Source organism: Rhineura floridana, chromosome 12, assembly GCF_030035675.1.
Source record: "Rhineura floridana isolate rRhiFlo1 chromosome 12, rRhiFlo1.hap2, whole genome shotgun sequence".
NCBI classification, from domain to species: domain Eukaryota; kingdom Metazoa; phylum Chordata; class Lepidosauria; order Squamata; family Rhineuridae; genus Rhineura; species Rhineura floridana.
This window is the reverse complement of record NC_084491.1, coordinates 8,822,735-8,840,577: the sequence shown is the minus strand read 5'-3', so window position 1 is coordinate 8,840,577 and position 17,843 is coordinate 8,822,735. Positions and strand designations below refer to the sequence as shown.

Genomic DNA, 17,843 nt, shown 5'->3' with positions numbered 1-17,843 from the left:
CTGGCGGTGACCGACCAGGAGAGAGACCTCGGGGTTGTAGTGGACAGCACGATGAAAATGTCGACCCAGTGTGCGGCAGCTGTGAAAAAGGCAAATTCCATGCTAGCAATAATTAGGAAAGGTATTGAAAATAAAACAGCCAATATCATAATGCCGTTGTATAAATCTATGGTGCGGCCGCATTTGGAATACTGTGTACAGTTCTGGTCGCCTCATCTCAAAAAGGATATTATAGAGTTGGAAAAGGTTCAGAAGAGGGCAACCAGAATGATCAAGGGGATGGAGCGACTCCCTTACGAGGAAAGGTTGCAGCATTTGGGGCTTTTTAGTTTAGAGAAAAGGCAGGTCAGAGGAGACATGATAGAAGTGTATAAAATTATGCATGGCATTGAGAAAGTGGATAGAGAAAAGTTCTTCTCCCTCTCTCATAATACTAGAACTCGTGGACATTCAAAGAAGCTGAATGTTGGAAGATTCAGGACAGACAAAAGGAAGTACTTCTTTACTCAGCGCATAGTTAAACTATGGAATTTGCTCCCACAAGATGCAGTAATGGCCACCAGCTTGGATGGCTTTAAAAGAAGATTAGACAAATTCATGGAGGACAGGGCTATCAATGGCTACTAGCCGTGATGGCTGTGCTCTGCCACCCTAGTCAGAGGCAGCATGCTTCTGAAAACCAGTTGCCGGAAGCCTCAGGAGGGGAGAGTGTTCCTGCACTCGGGTCCTGCTTGCGGGCTTCCCCCAGGCACCTGGTTGGCCACTGTGAGAACAGGATGCTGGACTAGATGGGCCACTGGTCTGATCCAGCAGGCTCTTCTTATGTTCTTAAGTGGGTCTACTTGGAGTAAGACTTAGTTGAATAGATCCTAATGACTAACTTAGTGCCACTAGTGTAGCAGCAAATTCAGAAGTGCAGAGTCCTTTCATGTTAGTCACAGCCATGCCCCCTCCCTTCCTTTTTTCTGCTGCTGGGTTGAGAATGAGATCCTTGTCAATGTCTCCTCCCACTACAACAGATGTCCCTAGAAGCCAATAAGCATGAAGGGAGAGTGTTGGCTACTGAAAAGACTCTTCACATTGGCTGACTCACCTCCTTTCACGCTGATTTGTAGGATCCTGGAGACAGTGGTGCCCTGCTGGGATCCTGCTCCAAAAAAGTAAAGGGTGTTAGAACCCGCAAGACCCTGGAAGACAACACCCCTGCTTAGCGCTATATTGGATACAATCCAATAAATTAATGCTAAACATGCATCCATACAGCTAAATTAGGATATGGAAATTGTTGATCTGTGTCCTCTTTTTGGTGATGGTGGTGGTGATGATGATTACATTTATATGTTTCTCCCCCTCCCAATTTTACCCTTGCAACAACCCTGTGAGGTGGATTAGGCTGAGAGACAGGTACTGGCCCAAGGCCGCCTAGTGAGCTTCATGGCTGTGCAGGGATTTGAACCCTGGTCTCCTAGGGTCCCACTCTGACCACTACACCCCATCTGGCTCTCAAGTGGCCACCCCATCTGCCTATATTAATCCAATTATAAGCCCCACATTCTATAGCAGGTCCCTAACAAGCAAACAGAGGAGAGGGAGGGGAGCAAGATTTCTTTCTACGTGCACAGAAACGGGAAGGGTTAGGTGGTGCTGTTTCCTTTGAAGGAAAGAGAAAAAATGCAAACGTCAAAAACAATACATTTCAGATTTTTGCTTGCTTCCTGGTTCACCCTGAGCTAGCAAAAACATACCATTTGCTCAACAGCACCAGCCAATGTTAATGGGACATTGAGGGACCAACCTCCCTTTGAGTCAGGGAGCAGCAGACACCAGTCCACAACAGATCTGTGACCGCACCCAAGTAATGGTCAGTCGCCCACAAACCCAACTGCAGGGGTCCAGAACATTGATTCCCTGCAGCCTCCGCTACCTCAAGTGCCCTTCACTGTGCTTAAAATAATCTGGAGGCATTATGGGCTGCCTCCTTCTCCTTGTGCGCAAGGAAAGCCCCAGGGAAGAGCCCAGGCTCTGTGTCCAACAAAACAAAAATCCCACAAGCTTTTCTGGGTATTGGCTCATCTCTCAGTTATACAGCAACCCAGAAAAGATGTTGGCTTCCCCGGCTGGCAAGCAAGGGCACCATGCAAGGCCAGCAGGTCCTCCTGACAGGCCCTGCGCAGATGGGCAAGGGAAAGGCAGAGCTGAGGCAAAGAGCTTGGAGAAATTCAAAACTGGGTCACTACGGACAGACAGAGCTATCGTGCCTAGGAGAGGGGTCACAGGACTACACCGGCCATGATTAGAGATGGGGGAGGGATTAGATTCAGTTCACATTCAAAGGCAAACTTTCCCAATTTGCACTTTCCAAAATAATACATGAACCTAAATAGAGCCACCCTCCAAAATTCACACTTCTCCAAGTTTTGCAATGCAGCCAAGTCATGTGTTCCAAAACGCATATACTGGGGGAAACACTTGCATATAAATGCATATATTTGTGAAAACAACACACAAAAACAGCATATTGGAGGCAAATGCTTTGCAAAAGATGTGAATATGAGGGGAAATTTGCACTAAAATGCTGATGAATTTTCATGAGGACTATTTTTTTAAAAAAATGCAAACTGATATAAAAATGTGAAGTGAACTGAAAATTGGAAAATGAGAAAGTGAAATTGACAGATTTGCCCACCTCCAGCAGTAATTGCCAAAGCTTAGCAAAGGGTGTGTGTGTTCTGTTGGTTCCCCACCACCACCAGCAGCATCAGGCTTCTAATGAGAGATCCAGGATCTCAGAGAGTGAGTGTGGTGTAGTGATGACAGCAGCCTTCCCCAACCTCGTGCTCTCCACCTGTTTTGGACTACAACTCCCATCAGCCCCAGCTAGCCAGGTCAAGGAGGGCTGTATTAGAGTGCTAACCTGGGACTGGGACTCACCCACCCTGAAACTGAGTGGGTGACCTTGGGCCAGTCACTAACTCTCAGACTGGCCTACCTCACAGGGTTGTTATGTGGATACAAAGGGAAGACAAAAGACCTTGTACAGCACCCCCATATCTGCTCAGGGGAAGGGTGGGATAAGCATGCAAACACCATTAAATAATTTTATTTTAGATTCTAAGCCACCTTTGCAGGCCTGAAGGTGAAAATGTAAGAACACAAGGCTTTCAGATAAAATAAAATATCTCAGAGCCGTGAATCTGCACAGATAGGCATAAATAACTTCTCAGACACAAGTATTTATTTAGATTATTTATATGCTGCCCTTTGCTGTAAATCACCCTGTGCTTGTGCAAAGTCACATAAAATAAAAAGAATACATAAAATCCATAAGATAAAATACACAGTGCAACAACTCCTAACAGCTGATTAAGTAACAATTTACCAATAGCAGCAACTATTCCATTTACCTTATCAGGTCTCTCCTCCTCCAAACGCCAGGAAAAGGTACGTCCCAACCTGCCACCTAAAGCCTTAAAGAGATGGGGCTGGATGCACCTCAGTAGAGAGGAAGTTCCACATGTGCAAAGCCACCACTGAAAAGGCCCTTCCCTTGACCTCAACATCTCACTCTACATCCTTATAGGGACCACTAAGAGGGACTCTTCCGCTGATCTTACAGCATGGGAAGATTCATTCAGCATAACTTACAGAAGGAAGGGAGGGTGGCAGAAGTGGCAGTGGAGTGTGGGATATATAGAAATCCCCAACAGAAATAATCCAGGGCAGGAATGAGGGAAGTTCAGCTCCAACTCCCATCAGCCCCAGCCAGCATGGCTAACAGTCAGGGGTGACAGAAGTGTAATCCAGCAACCTCTGGAGACCCACAGGTTCTCCACCCCACTCCATGGCAAGGGAGGCCAATGTGGTGTTCTCCAGTGGAATTAAATATCCCAGCATGCTGGACTACTGGCCGTGCTGCCTGGATCTAACGGGCCCTGGGAGTCCCACGCCAGTTACCCCTGATCCAGGGGCTTTGGTAAGTGCTGTGTTGAGAGTGGAAGCAGAGGTTCAAATTCCCCTTACCCAGGACACCCACATTCCAGCAGTGAGTCTGGGTTGCTTGCCACTTAACTCCTTGGCTGTTCACATCATCACCTGTCTCATGCATGGCTCACAACTGAACAATTCCAGCTCCAAGAATCAGAGGCATTTGGTGCCATGCCCGATGGCACGGCCCAAGGGCAAATCACTTCTTAATTACTGCTTACTGTGCAGCTTTCGGCATTTTGCTTGGGTTGCTGCCAGTCCCAGGGACATGCCAAGGCCCTCATCTCTGCCCACAGTTAATTGACCCCCTGCTATTGATCCTGCTCAGATCCATTGATCCTGTTTGTAACTGGAGAGAAAGAGAGGGATTGTGTTTCCTCGCTGGGCGGAAGCTCCAGGGGCGGCATCACAGAACCTTGAGCAATACTACTGTAAACTTGTGTGATGACGAGGGGTGGGGGAGAAATTAGACTCAGTTCATATTTAAAGCCAATTTTATATCAAATTTGCACTTTCTGAAACAATATGAGAACCAAAACACAGCCATCCTTTGAAATTCACGCTTATCTGAATTTTGAGATGCAGCTCTCTAGCCAAGCCGTGTTTACAAAAATGTATCTATTAGGGGAAAGTGTGCATAAAAATAAATATATTAGTGAAAATAACATACAACAATGCAATATATTAGGAGAAAGTGCCGCAAAAATGTGTACATTAGCTAAAACTGCTTACAAACGTGTTTAGTAGGAGAAATTGACATTAAAATGTTGAAGAATTTTCATGAGCATTTTTTATTTAAAAATTCATAAATTGCAGCAGAAATATAGAGAACCAAATTTAAGGTTGGAAATATTCATCGCCAAAAAAAGAGAGAGGAACTACATCACCCACAAAAGGACACAGATTAGCATAAAATATGCATGTGCCAATTTATATGTATCAATGCACATTTAGAAATAATTACTATAACTATAAACAGAGGGTTGCATTCAAGTACGACCTACCAGAGTAGACCCAATGAAATGAAGGAATCCAAGTTAGTCACGCCCATTAACTCCAAAGGGTCTTTTCTGAACAGAACTAGCATTGAATACCAGCCAGAAACACAAGACATCTCCCCATAGCAGGGAAGACTTTGGCAGAGGTGATATTCAATGCTAGCCCTACTCAGAGTAGACCCACTGAAGTTAATAGATATGACTAATTTAGGTTCATTTGCTTCACTGGGTATACTCTGCGTAGGACTTAGTTGAATGCAACCCAGAGCGACCTGTGTGCCTGCTCATTCTGCTGTCCAGGTGCTGAATGTTGATGGGCAACTTCCCCTCCCCGGCTCTCATGGGAACATAGGAAGCTGCCTTGTACCGAGTCAGAACTTTGGGTCCATCAAGCTAAGAACGGTCCACACTGACTGGCAGCAACTCCCCAAGGTTTCAGGCAAGGGACATCCCCAGCCCTACCTGGAGATGCCATTGGGGATTGAACTAGGAACCTTCTGCATCCAAAGCAGATGCTCTTCCACTGAGTCACGCCTCATCGCCTCTTCTCTTCTTACGGCTCTTTATCTTTAAACTAAATAACCCCAGAAATGGAGGTGTCCTTCACACAGAGGCCTGCTGAGAACCCTTCCAGCAGAGGACTGTCCTCTGTCAAGGGCGTTCAGAATTCTTCACGCCATCAAAGTTCAGAGGATGATAAATACCACCACCTATGCAAGAACAAACAAATCCCGGAGAGGGAAGAAGAGAACGGGATGAAAAGGGAAAGCAAAAAGATCAAGAATGTGGATCAAACTCTGACCCACAGCTGGAGCAATCAAAGGTACCTTTTTGTTTAGGAGATGAACGAAGCAGCAGCAGAAGGAAGCAAGGAACAGGAGGAACAGGAAAAAAATATTGCAGGCATGCAGGCATACTGCAACTTCCATTTAAAGATGGGCCATGGGTTTTCTTTATTTTTTTTTTAACTACAGTCTAATTCTCACTGCAGTGTTAAACCTGTGTCTGCCCACTCCTGGCAAGTGGTCCCTGGAAGGTTGCACAAAAGAAAATGTGGCCCTGGGGCTAAAAAAGATTCCCCACTCCTGCATTAAGCAAAAGGCTAGTGACTTTCCAGGCCTCAAAACAATGACAAAAGCTGGAAATTCATCGGAGACTGGAAGATCTCCTTTACTATCTAGCCACTATCCTCCATCTTCTGCTGCTTCCTCCTGCCATCAGTGCCTCAGCTGCTGCTGTCAACGCATACCCACTTGAGATGGAGGGGCTCCCTCCTTGTCCAAGTTCCAATCTGCCCCTCGTTTCTTCCAGAGGGCCAGCCATTAACTTTCACAGCAAGCCAGATTCTGCATTCCTGCATCTCTGGCCTTTGACTCAGGAATTGCTTAGAGCTTGGAATAAAACCTGCTCTTGCAGCATGGGGGACTGGAAGGTTCACACCAGAAATCCAATTTATTTCTGATCAATATTCAGACTGCACGACAAGGCTGCAACTTATTCAGCTTTTTACTCTCTCTCTAAAGAGACGCAGCAGACTGCATGGAAATGCTGGCACAGCAAAGACACCCAGGCCCGGTGGTCTATGTGTGCATGCATGTGTCTTGCTCAATGCAGGTGGACAGAGGAAGGAACAGGGCTTAAATCCAGTCCCAAAACCAAATCTAAGCCAAAAAGTCCTTGCAAACACCCCAAATCCCAGCTACAAAGGTTAACTTTGGTTCCTTAGGGAAAGGCACTCTGCACATGCTTAAAAAGCAGCCCATCAGTTCATAAATCCCAGAGTTGAGCCCTGGCATTGGAGAGAGATGGCAGTGGCCTGGATGAACCACAGTCTGAGCACTTGGGGAGGGGCATCTTAAACCTGTCCTCCCTTGATCATTTATGAGAGGGAAGGAGGGAGACAGGACCTGGGCTGCCTGAGCCTTTCAGATCCTGCCACTGGCTCACATTAATAGTCTGCTGCACCAGAGGGTGAGAAACGGAGATGGTTCAGCATTATTTTTCAGGAGAAAGCATTCTTCCCCCTCCCCCAATTGCAGACAGAAAAAGGTACCCACAATGCAGCTTCTCTTCCTTCTCCATGTCCATCAAAATCCTCTATGTCCTGCCTACGTTGGTGCAGAGATGCACCCCCCTGCCGTCCTCTCAGCAAACCACACCAGCTTCACACTTCATTTACCCCTTTGCAACCCAAGAAACCCCCTCCACCTCCCTGTCCATCTCTCCATTCACAGCGTCTGGTGCATCAGAGTCAGCAACTCGAAACAAACAGCGAGGAATTTTGCTACGAGTTTACTGCAGACTCTGTCTGTCACCTGAGCCACAGTTATGTGCAGTAGCTATCAGAGGAACTGACTGTTCTCAAAATGCTCAAGTCAGCAGGCCTTTTTTTAAAAAAATCTGCATGCACAATGGGGGGGGTCTCATTTTGTTTTCCCATTGTTACTTCACAGAGCAGAGTCCCTCCATACATGCATCACATTCGGGTGGCTGTCAAAACATTTTCCAGCTGCCTGAAAGTAGGGACAGGAGAGATATTCTATTCAGCTTTCATTTAAAAGAAAACTTAGCCAGTTTGCACTGGGGACCAAAACACAGCCATCCTTCAAAACTTGCATTTTCCCAAATTTTGCAATGCAGTTCTCCAACCAAGTAAAGTGTACAAAAATACATATATTGGGGTAAAAGTGCAAATTAATGCACATATTAGTGAAAATAACATTAAAGTGCATCATATTAGCTTGCAAAATATATGCTTGCAAAAATGCGTATATTTGTCAACAATGCATACAAAAATATGTTTATTAGGACAAATTCCCATAAGGATTTTTTTTTAAATCACAAATTGCTGCAGAAATGAATTTAAGATTGGAAAGATGAGGGGCTAAGAGAACCAAAAATTGACAAATTTGTCCATCTCTACTGGAAACCATTTCCTTGTTGGCTCATATTTCATGGACAGAAAGAGCGCCAGCTTTGCTTGCAGGTGGAGTGTCTCATGAAGCAGGAAGAACCTCCTGTCTAAAACTATGGACAGCTACTGCCAGTCAGTGTTCTCCAACCTAGCCCAGCCCCAGATGTTTTGGACCACAACTCCCATCACCCCTGACCATTGGGCATGCTGGCTGGAGTTGATGAGACTTGTAGGTTGGGAGGCTGGTATAGCCAGTGCCGTGCTAGATGGACCAATGTTCTGACTTGGAATAAGGCAGCGTTCTATGTTCAAAGAGCCATTCTGCATTGGAAATGTTTCTGGGGCCACCTTGCAGCGGTGAGTGGGCTTGCGTGTTCCAATGAACCCTGCGAGCGATGCCGTCAGGAGTCATGTACTCCCAGGAGGGTCACCCATGGCGGTAAGGTCAAGGGAGAGGAACCAGACAAAGAACGATGCAAGAAAGTCCTCAACGGCAGAACAGGCAGAGGATAACAATGTGTACGTTACAACGGCTGTGAAGGCGGATGAAGGCTGTAGCAGATAAAGGACTTCCAGTCGTCGTGTTATCCATACCATTGGATCAAAGCCTTTTTCTGTCAAGATTGTGTGTTGATCATCGCGCGCCGATCTCCCCACATAAAATTCACGCACAGGCATCTTCCAAGCAAAGACCTTATCTTGGAAGACAATCTTACTCAGCCACGAGTGATCACCAATGACTAAGGCCCCATCTGCACTATAAGGCACTGTGATATTACTTTACGCAGTCATTTATTTATTTGTTATTTATTTATTAGATTTGTATCCTGCCCTTCCTCCCAGTAGGAGCCCAGGGAAGCAGTCCTGGCTTCCCCCAAAGAATCCTGGAAAGTGTAGTTTGTGAAGGGTGCTGAGAGATGTTAGGAGACCCTTGCTCCCCACACAGAGACACAACTTAAAACAACTTAAAATCACACAATCGGGTGGGTCCTAAAAAATATGCGTCTCGGGTGTCAAAGGCCTAAGACAGTTTGCATTTGCACTTGTGTTCAGAGAAGGGCGTGAACAAGCCTGACCATATTGCCTCTTAACCATTTCTTCTTCATGCTAAACATACCCAATGCCTTCCACTTGTCCTCAAAGGAAAGAGAGCTTACACAGGACTGCACAGACCTGCTCCATATCTGGACTCAGCTGGCCAGCTTCACCCTCATCCTGACACCGCAGACATCTGAACAGCCATTATGGTGGGGGAAGTGGGGTTGTGCTTAATGGCACCCACCAACCACACCCCATAATGCCTGAAAGAACCCGTGCCTGCAACAGCCAATAACGTGGAAAGAGATGGGGAAAGTCACATCACCATGATGTCAGGGTCCTGGGTAACGTGCACTAAGGTTACAGAGGGAGAGGGAGAGGACTGGGGAATGTGGCACGGGGCTGCTTGCATGGAGACTGTAGACTTTTGGAAGCAGGCCCACATTCTTGATAAGGCATCACTCTGCCTTCAGCACAGCATACATAGGACTTCCCCCATCTTATCCTCACAAGAACTTTGCAAGGTAGGCAAAGCCAAGAGGGAGCAATTGGCACAAACTTTACCTAGTGAGCTTTGTGGCTGAGCAAGGGTGCAAACTCAGGTCTCTGCTGCTCATCTGCCGTGTCACCTCTGGCTCCAGACACGCCCGGTGGCACTGAACTAACTTGAGGTGACTTTCTCTACCACAGGCAGGAGTGTTCTTGCTTTTTGCTCCTTTGAAGACCGATTTTTTAACCCTGAGGCACATAAATATTCATGCATAATAAAGCCAACTGAGAAAACCAGGCATGAGACACCCAAGCCTTTCATGTTTTCTACTGCTCTTCCGTCTGTAATTAACTCACTAAACGCCCTGGGACATGCAGTGGGTGGCATGCGGGGCATGTTTAGTGATAAACCCCACTAGATACGCCCCAATGCCATGTAAACTACAATGTCACCAGCAGGCCTCAGGGAAACAAAGCCCTGACATATGCAGAGGAGGCCAGGCTTGTGGAGGGGGAAGGGACAGTGTTCTCTACACACACACAGCCTGCAATTTGCAACATACATTTTGTAAAGCCAAACAAAAATAAAAACCCAATATATTTATTTCCCGAGTTCCATCACACCCTGACATGACCAAAGCCCCATCTGCACGATACATGTAAAGCACTATGATAACACTTTTAACAGCCATGGCTTCCCCAAAAGAATCCTGGGAATTATAGTTTGTGAATGGTGCTGAGAGTTCTTAGGACACTCCTATTCTCGTCACAGAACTAGTTTCCAGAGTGGTTTATCAATTCCTCAACCCAGAGGACTCTGGGAATTGTAGCCTGTGTATAGGGAATACAAAAAAATGACAAATGGACTGCCTTCAAGTCGATCCCGAGTTATGGCGACCCTACAAATACGGTTTTCATGGTAAGTGATATTCAGAGGTGGTTTACCATTGCCTTCCTCTGAGGCTGAGAGGCAGTGACTGGCCCAAGGTCATCCAGTGAGCTTCATGGCTGTATGGGGATTTGAACCCTGGTCTCCCAGGTCCTAGTCCAGCACCTTAACCACTACACCACACTGGCTCTCTGTATTGGGAATAGCAGTCTCCTAATATCTCTCAGCACCTTTCACAAACTACAATTCCCAGCATGCTTTGGGGGAAGCCATGGCTATTTAAAGCCAAATAATACTGGAATAAAAGTATGGTGTGCATGTGGCCTCAGTATAAGGCAGCTCCCCATTTTCCTTCGATGGTGAACCTGCAGCTCTCCAGGAGCTGTTGGACTCCAACTGCCATCAGCCCCAACTAGCATGGCCAGTGGTCAAGGATGATGGGAGCAGAGCTTGGAAAAGTTACTTTTTTGAACTACAACTCCCATCAGCCCTAGGCAACATGGCCACTGGATTAGGCTGATGGGAGCTGTAGTTCAAAAAAGTAACTTTTCCAAGCTCTGGATGGGAGTTGTAGTCCAACAACATCTGGACAACAGCAGGTTCCCCACCCCTGATGCTCACCAATAGTGCTATATAAACAAAGCATGTTTCTTGTAAGAAGCAGTGAAAAGCATTCAGAAACAAGCAGACACACCCTTCTCATCCTGTGAGTAGTTTTGGCTGAGGTCTAAAACAGATCTCCTGGCCTGATAAGTCTTTCTTGATGCCAGCTATGAGGGCAGTGCTGGCTAACAGCTCACAGTTTTGGAGGGAAACATCCCAGAAAGCTTGGGTGAAACTGTACAACTTCCGCTCCAGGGTAATTGCTGAGTTATCCAAGAGAAAGGAGATGAAGATGGCTCTTTCATGCTCACTGATCAGCACTTACGAGTATTTCAGAGGGTGGATTTGTTTTTTGTCTAAAGTCTAATTGAATTACATAAGACACCTCTGGATGCAGGCAGCAAACTCCCAGAACCCCTTGCTTGGATACTAGTCAGCAAGATGGGTATAATGAGCACCTACAAATAAGGAGGGTACAGTCTCCATTACCAAGAGGGGCTCAGTAAACTCTATTACACTGCTTTTCCAAAAAGCAAAGTCAACCCCTTTTATTCCACATGAAAAACATTCCCCTCAGACACCTACAGAACTAGCATTTTGTTCTGGATCCAGCAGCACGGAATACCAGAACGGCGGTGACAACTGGTGGCTCCATGTGAGTGGGGCAGTGGAATCCGTTCTGGGTTTTAGTCTGAACTTAAGCACCTTGGACAGCTCCTTGACAGTTCGGACTAAGCCCCAGAGCTGATTCACTGCCCCACTGACATAGGAGCCACCAGTCCCCACTGTGTACAGGGGAGCAGGGGCTAGAAAGCAGAGAGTTGTAAATGATTTTGTATGCCTTACTGTCTTCCACTGAAATAAAAACAATAAAACAAATCATGCCACCACCTCATAGAGAAGCCCCACATGGTCCTTTTGGCCTCTCAGCCTAGTCTACCTCAGAGAACATAAGAACATATGAAGAGCCTGCTGGATCAGGCCAGTGGCCCATCTAGTCCAGCATCCTGTTCTCACAGTGCCTGGGGGAAGCCCGCAAGCAGGACCCGAGTGCAAGAACACTCTCCCTTCCTGAGGCTTCCGGCAACTGGCTTTCAGAAGCATGCTGCCTCTGACTACGGTGGCACAGCACAGCCATCACAGCTAGTAGCCATTGATAGCCCTGTCCTCCATGAATTTGTCTAATCTTCTTTTAAAGCCGTCCAAGCTGGTGGCCATTACTGCATCTTGTGGGAGCAAATTCCATAGTTTAACTATGCGCTGAGTAAAGAAGTACTTCCTTTTGTCTGTCCTGAATCTTCCAACATTCAGCTTCTTTGAATGTCCACGAGTTCTAGTATTATGAGAGAGGGAGAAGAACTTTTCTCTATCCACTTTCTCAATGCCATGCATAATTTTATACACTTCTATCATGTCTCCTCTGACCCGCCTTTTCTCTAAACTAAAAAGCCCCAAATGCTGCAACCTTTCCTCATAAGGGAGTCGCTCCATCCCCATGATCATTCTGGTTGCCCTCTTCTGAACCTTTTCCAACTCTAGAATATCCCTTTTGAGATGAGGCGACCAGAACTGTACACGGTATTCTAAATGCGGCCACACCATAGATTTATACAACAGCATTATGATATCGGCTGTTTTATTTTCAATACCTTTCCTAATTATCCCTAGCATGGAATTTGCCTTTTTCACAGCTGCCGCACACTGGGTCGACATTTTCATCGTGCTGTCCACTACAACCCCGAGGTCTCTCTCCTGGTTGGTCACCGCCAGTTCAGACCCCATTAGCATATATGTGAAATTCAGATTTTTTGCTCCAATATGCATAATTTTACATTTGTTTATATTGAATTGCATTTGCCATTTTTCCACCCATTCACTCAGTTTGGAGAGGTCTTTTTGGAGCTCTTCGCAATCCCTTTTTGTTTTAACAACCCTGAACAATTTAGTATCGTCAGCAAACTTGGCCACTTCACTGCTCACTCCTAATTCTAGGTCATTAATGAACAAGTTGAAAAGTACAGGTCCCAATACCGATCCTTGAGGGACTCCACTTTCTACAGCCCTCCATTAGGAGAACTGTCCGTTTATTCCTACTCTCTGCTTTCTGCTTCTTAACCAATTCCTTATCCACAAGAGGACCTCTCCTCTTATTCTATGACTGCTAAGATTTCTCAGAAGTCTTTGGTGAGGTACCTTGTCAAACGCTTTTTGAAAGTCTAAGTACACTATGTCCACTGGATCACCTCTATCTATATGCTTGTTGACACTCTCAAAGAATTCTAATAGGTTACTGAGACAGGACTTTCCCTTGCAGAAGCCATGCTGGCTCTGCTTCAGCAAGGCTTGTTCTTCTATGTGCTTAGTTAATCTAGCTTTAATAATACTTTCTACCAGTTTTCCAGGGACAGAAGTTAAGCTAACTGGCCTGTAATTTCTGGGATCCCCTCTGGATCCCTTTTTGAAGATTGGCGTTACATTTGCCATTTTCCAGTCCTCAGGCACCGAGGACGACCCAAGGGACAAGTTACATATTTCAGTTAGCAGATCAGCAATTTCACATTTGAGTTCTTTGAGAACTCTCGGGTGGATGCCATCTGGGTCCGGTGATTTGTCAGTTTTTATATTGTCCATTAAGCCTAGAACTTCCTCTCTCGTTACCACTGTTTGTCTCAGTTCCTCAGAATCCCTTCCTGCAAATGTTAGTTCAGGTTCAGGGATCTGCCCTATATTTTCCACTGTGAAGACAGATGCAAAGAATTCATTTAGCTTCTCTGCAATCTCCTTATCGTTCTTTAGTACACCTTTGACTCCCTTATTATCCAAGGGTCCAATCACCTCCCTAGATGGTCTCCTGCTTTGAATGTATTTATAGAATTTTCTGTTGTTGGTTTTTATGTTCTTAGCAACATGCTCCTCAAATTCTTTTTTAGCATCCCTTATTGTCTTCTTGCATTTCTTTTGCCAGAGTTTGTGTTCTTTTTTATTTTCTTCATTCGGACAAGACTTCCATTTTCTGAAGGAAGACTTTTTGCCTCTAAGAGCTTCCTTGACTTTGCTCGTTAACCATGCTGGCATCTTCTTGGCCCTGGCGGTACCTTTTCTGATCTGCGGTATGCACTCCAGTTGAGCTTCTAATATAGTGTTTTTAAACAACTTCCAAGTATTTTCGAGTGATGTGACCCTCTGGACTTTGTTTTTCAGCTTTCTTTTTACCAATCCCCTCATTTTTGTGAAGTTTCCTCTTTTGAAGTCAAATGTGACCGTGTTGGATTTTCTTGGCAATTGGCCAGTTACATGTATGTTTAATTTAATAGCACTATGGTCACTGCTCCCAATCAGTTCAACAACACTTACATCACGCACCAGGTTTCGGTCCCCACTGAGGATTAAGTCCAGGGTTGGGTTGCCGTCTCTCTGGTCGGTTCCATGACCAACTGGTCTAGGGAATAGTCATTTAGAATATCTAGAAATCTTGCTTCTCTGTCATGACTGGAACACATATGTGGCCAGTCTATGTCTGGGTAGTTGAACTCACCCATTACTACCACATTTCCTGGTTTGGATGCTTCCTCAATTTCATATCTCATCTCAAGGTCTCCCTGAGCATTTTGATCAGGGGGACGATAGATCGTTCCCAGTATTAAATCCCTCCTGGGGCATGGTATCACCACCCACAACGATTCTGTGGAGGAGTCCGCCTCTTTTGGGGTTTCGAGCTTGCTGGATTCAATGCCTTCTTTCACGTATAGAGTGACTCCGACACCAATACGTCCTTCCCTGTCCTTCCAATATAGTTTATATCCAGGGATAACCGTATCCCACTGGTTTTCTCCATTCCACCAGGTCTCCGTTATGCTCACTATATCAATGCTCTTCTCTAAGACCAAGCACTCCAGTTCTCCCATCTTGGTTCGGAGGCTCCTAGCATTAGCGTACAGGCACTTGTAAGCAGTGTCTCTCTTCAAGTGTCTTTGGCACTTGTGGTTTGGCCTGTGGTAATTTTGCCCTTCTGAATTTATATCCTGTGCCCCTGCTCTCACAATGCCTACTTCTAGGCCTACCCCTTTTAAAATTTCATCATTTCTTTGGTCTTTATCCCAGGGGGGAGGTTTATTCGGAACTGGACCTTCCTCAGCTCCTGTCGGGTTGTTGTGAGGATAAAATTGGGAGGAGGAGAACCATGTCTTTTATTTATATATATATATAATTTCACCATGCCTAACAGCTCCCTCTGGAGATCAACCAGAGTTTAGATATGAACGTGGATTTGGCAGATCTGTGTCAATTTGGTGCATGGCAAAATGTACATGTGCATGCTGACCACCATGCCCAGCAGAAGCTTCTTTTAACTTGCATGAACCTCAGATGAACCACTCAGATGATGACAAGGACTCTAGATTGATACAATGGAGAGGTAGGTCAGGTTTTTATTATTATTTGCTGGTTTGTTGTTTGATTTATATGCCGCCCTTCCTCCCAGTAGGAGCCCAGGTTGCAACTTGTATGCCTGGAGTGGAGCATTCACAGGACTATGCTCCAAACTTTTCCTGGAAACACCCAAATCAAATTCTCATGATGCCTGCAAGCTCAATCAGATTTAAAGTGCACTTCTATGCATGCTTACTCAGAAGAAAGTCCCACTGTGTTCAGTGGGGTTTACTTTCATTCTAAATGTGCATAGTACAATCCTGTACACACTTACTTAAGTGGGACCAACTTCTGAGTAAACATACATAGGACTGGGATGCTACAATGATGGGACCATTACACATCTTCCCATGTATCATGTGCAATTCAGATTTTGAAGCAAAACAAAAAAAATTAAATAGTGCAAATGCTACCATCTTAGGTTTTCTTTTCTGCAATTTTTGAGACTGCTCGTAGAAATTTAGTTTATTCATTTCAATCATCCTTTCTCTCAGTGCCCCTGAAGGACTTGATCATGTAGCCAAATCTTATTATGTGAACTTCTATGATTTTATTACTGACACCTAATGACATCATCATATCAGATGCAGCATTCTGACATCATCCAATTCATTATGTGTTACCTGATTGGTTGAGATCATCCATGTATCTAGTTTGGGTAACAAGAAGAACCAGCACCCAGGGGAATTTTTTGGGAGGGAGGAGGGAAATGATTATTTGCGCAATCTAAGATTTGGGGGTAATTCATTAATCTCTTTGAGAAAACCATCTGCTGAATCAGTATAACCCTTAAATTAAAAGTGCATTATCCACTTCAGGAGACAGAAAAAAACTGGAGAGGGGGAATGATTTGAGACTAGCAACACATTGAGACAATCTCTTAGAAAAAAAACTTTTTGTGCACTTGCAGATCATCTGGATTTCAGCGATGGAGTGCCAAACTATTCCCCAGAATTTAGGGAAGCATTTAGTCCCTTAGGCATGATAAGCCTAGTTTTCTCAGCCTCGCTACCTCCCCTCTCACACACACCCCATGGAATTGCTTCCATTTGCACAGCAAGCTGCAGCCTGGCAACTCCCCAGGGACAAAGTCTCCCAGTAGATGGTGTCTATCAAACAAGGGGGATGATCAGGACTTGCAGAACACACTCCATTGGAAACGGACACAAGAGAGGGAAACAACTGAGCCAGCTGCCAAGTCTGTAATCTGGGAGGTTGCTAAAACTGCAGCAGAGAAACAAGCCTTTCTCTGTGGATACTCCAAGCAGCTGACCCATTGCAGGTATTGGGGGGATCTAGCAATTCAGCATCTAGGCAGTTAGATACTTGCATTGCTTTGCAAATGCTAGGATATTCAATAGGACAGGGAAACAATGGTCATGGTTACTGACCTCTTGGAAGTGACCATAAATTGATGCAAGCACTCATATTTTACATGTGTGAGCTAATGCATGCAACCCCACCACTTTCCAGTTAAGGAATCTCAGAGGGTAAAGATCTCCTTCTTCCTGAGCCCCTGGACAGCTGGATTCAAGATTCAGTGGGGGCTAACAGAGCTGAGATAAACAAGCCACCATTCTGACTGCATAAAGCCACTGATGATACAATGTGATTAAATCTGGCTGTGGCACATGGGGCTAATTCATTTAAAGACTTGAAAAATCAAGATTGCTAAAATGCTCAAACATCCTGTTGGTTAAAGTGGGGAACTAACAGAGAGAAAAGATATTTGATTTCCCTTGATGGAAAAACACGGATGTGCTACTTATCGGGGAGCCAAAAAATGTACATCTTCACTGAGTGACATGCATGTAAAGTTCTGGTGCTAGTCACAGACACAGATCGGGGATCTTACCTGGTTTTGAAAAAATACTGAAAATAAATTCTAGGAAGGGTAGGGTAGGTTTGGAAATATGAGAACCAACAGACTCTTGGTTCATCTAGGGCAACAGTGTCCACACCAGGTGTAGCCAATGTAATGCCCTCCAGATGTTGCTGGACGACAAAACCCATCATAGGAACATAGGAAGTTGCCTACAGTGAATCAGACTATTGGTCCATTTAGTCCAGTACTGTCTACTCTGACTGGCAGTGGCTCTCCAGAGTTTCAGGAAGGGGACATTCCCAGTCCTACCTGGAGATGCCAGGGACTGAACCTGGGACCTTTTGCATGTAGAGCAGGCACTCCACACTGAGCTCTGGCCCTTCCCCAATCTAACCCCAAATACAATACCTGAATTTGAATATCCAGCCACCCAAAGCAGCAAGTCACCTTTGGATTTCCCTTTCCTGGCATGACACTATGTTGGTGCTGCTTGGATTTTGTTGGAAGTGTGGCAAGAGCACTCCTGTTTGGTTCGCTTTGCGTGCCTAAGGGGAGATAGAGAGGGGGTCCTCCAGCTGGCTAGGCTGCCCATCCTTCCCTGTTTTCTTCTAGCTGTCTTCCTCCTGTTGTAACCTGATACTCTCGGGGAGCTGACCTCACTTCTATCTGCCCCTT

At 45.4% G+C, this 17,843-nt stretch overlaps 1 protein-coding gene and 1 long non-coding RNA gene across 10 annotated transcripts in view; one reads left to right on the top strand and one right to left on the bottom strand.

The window, feature by feature from the left end:
- ANK1 (ankyrin 1) overlaps positions 1–17,843 on the bottom strand; it is a 271,938-nt gene that overhangs the window by 199,761 nt on the left and 54,334 nt on the right. The gene's annotated exons all lie outside the window — the stretch shown is intronic.
- The window catches only part of LOC133368646 (uncharacterized), a 36,373-nt gene that overhangs the window by 11,407 nt on the left and 7,123 nt on the right, over positions 1–17,843 (top strand). The gene's annotated exons all lie outside the window — the stretch shown is intronic.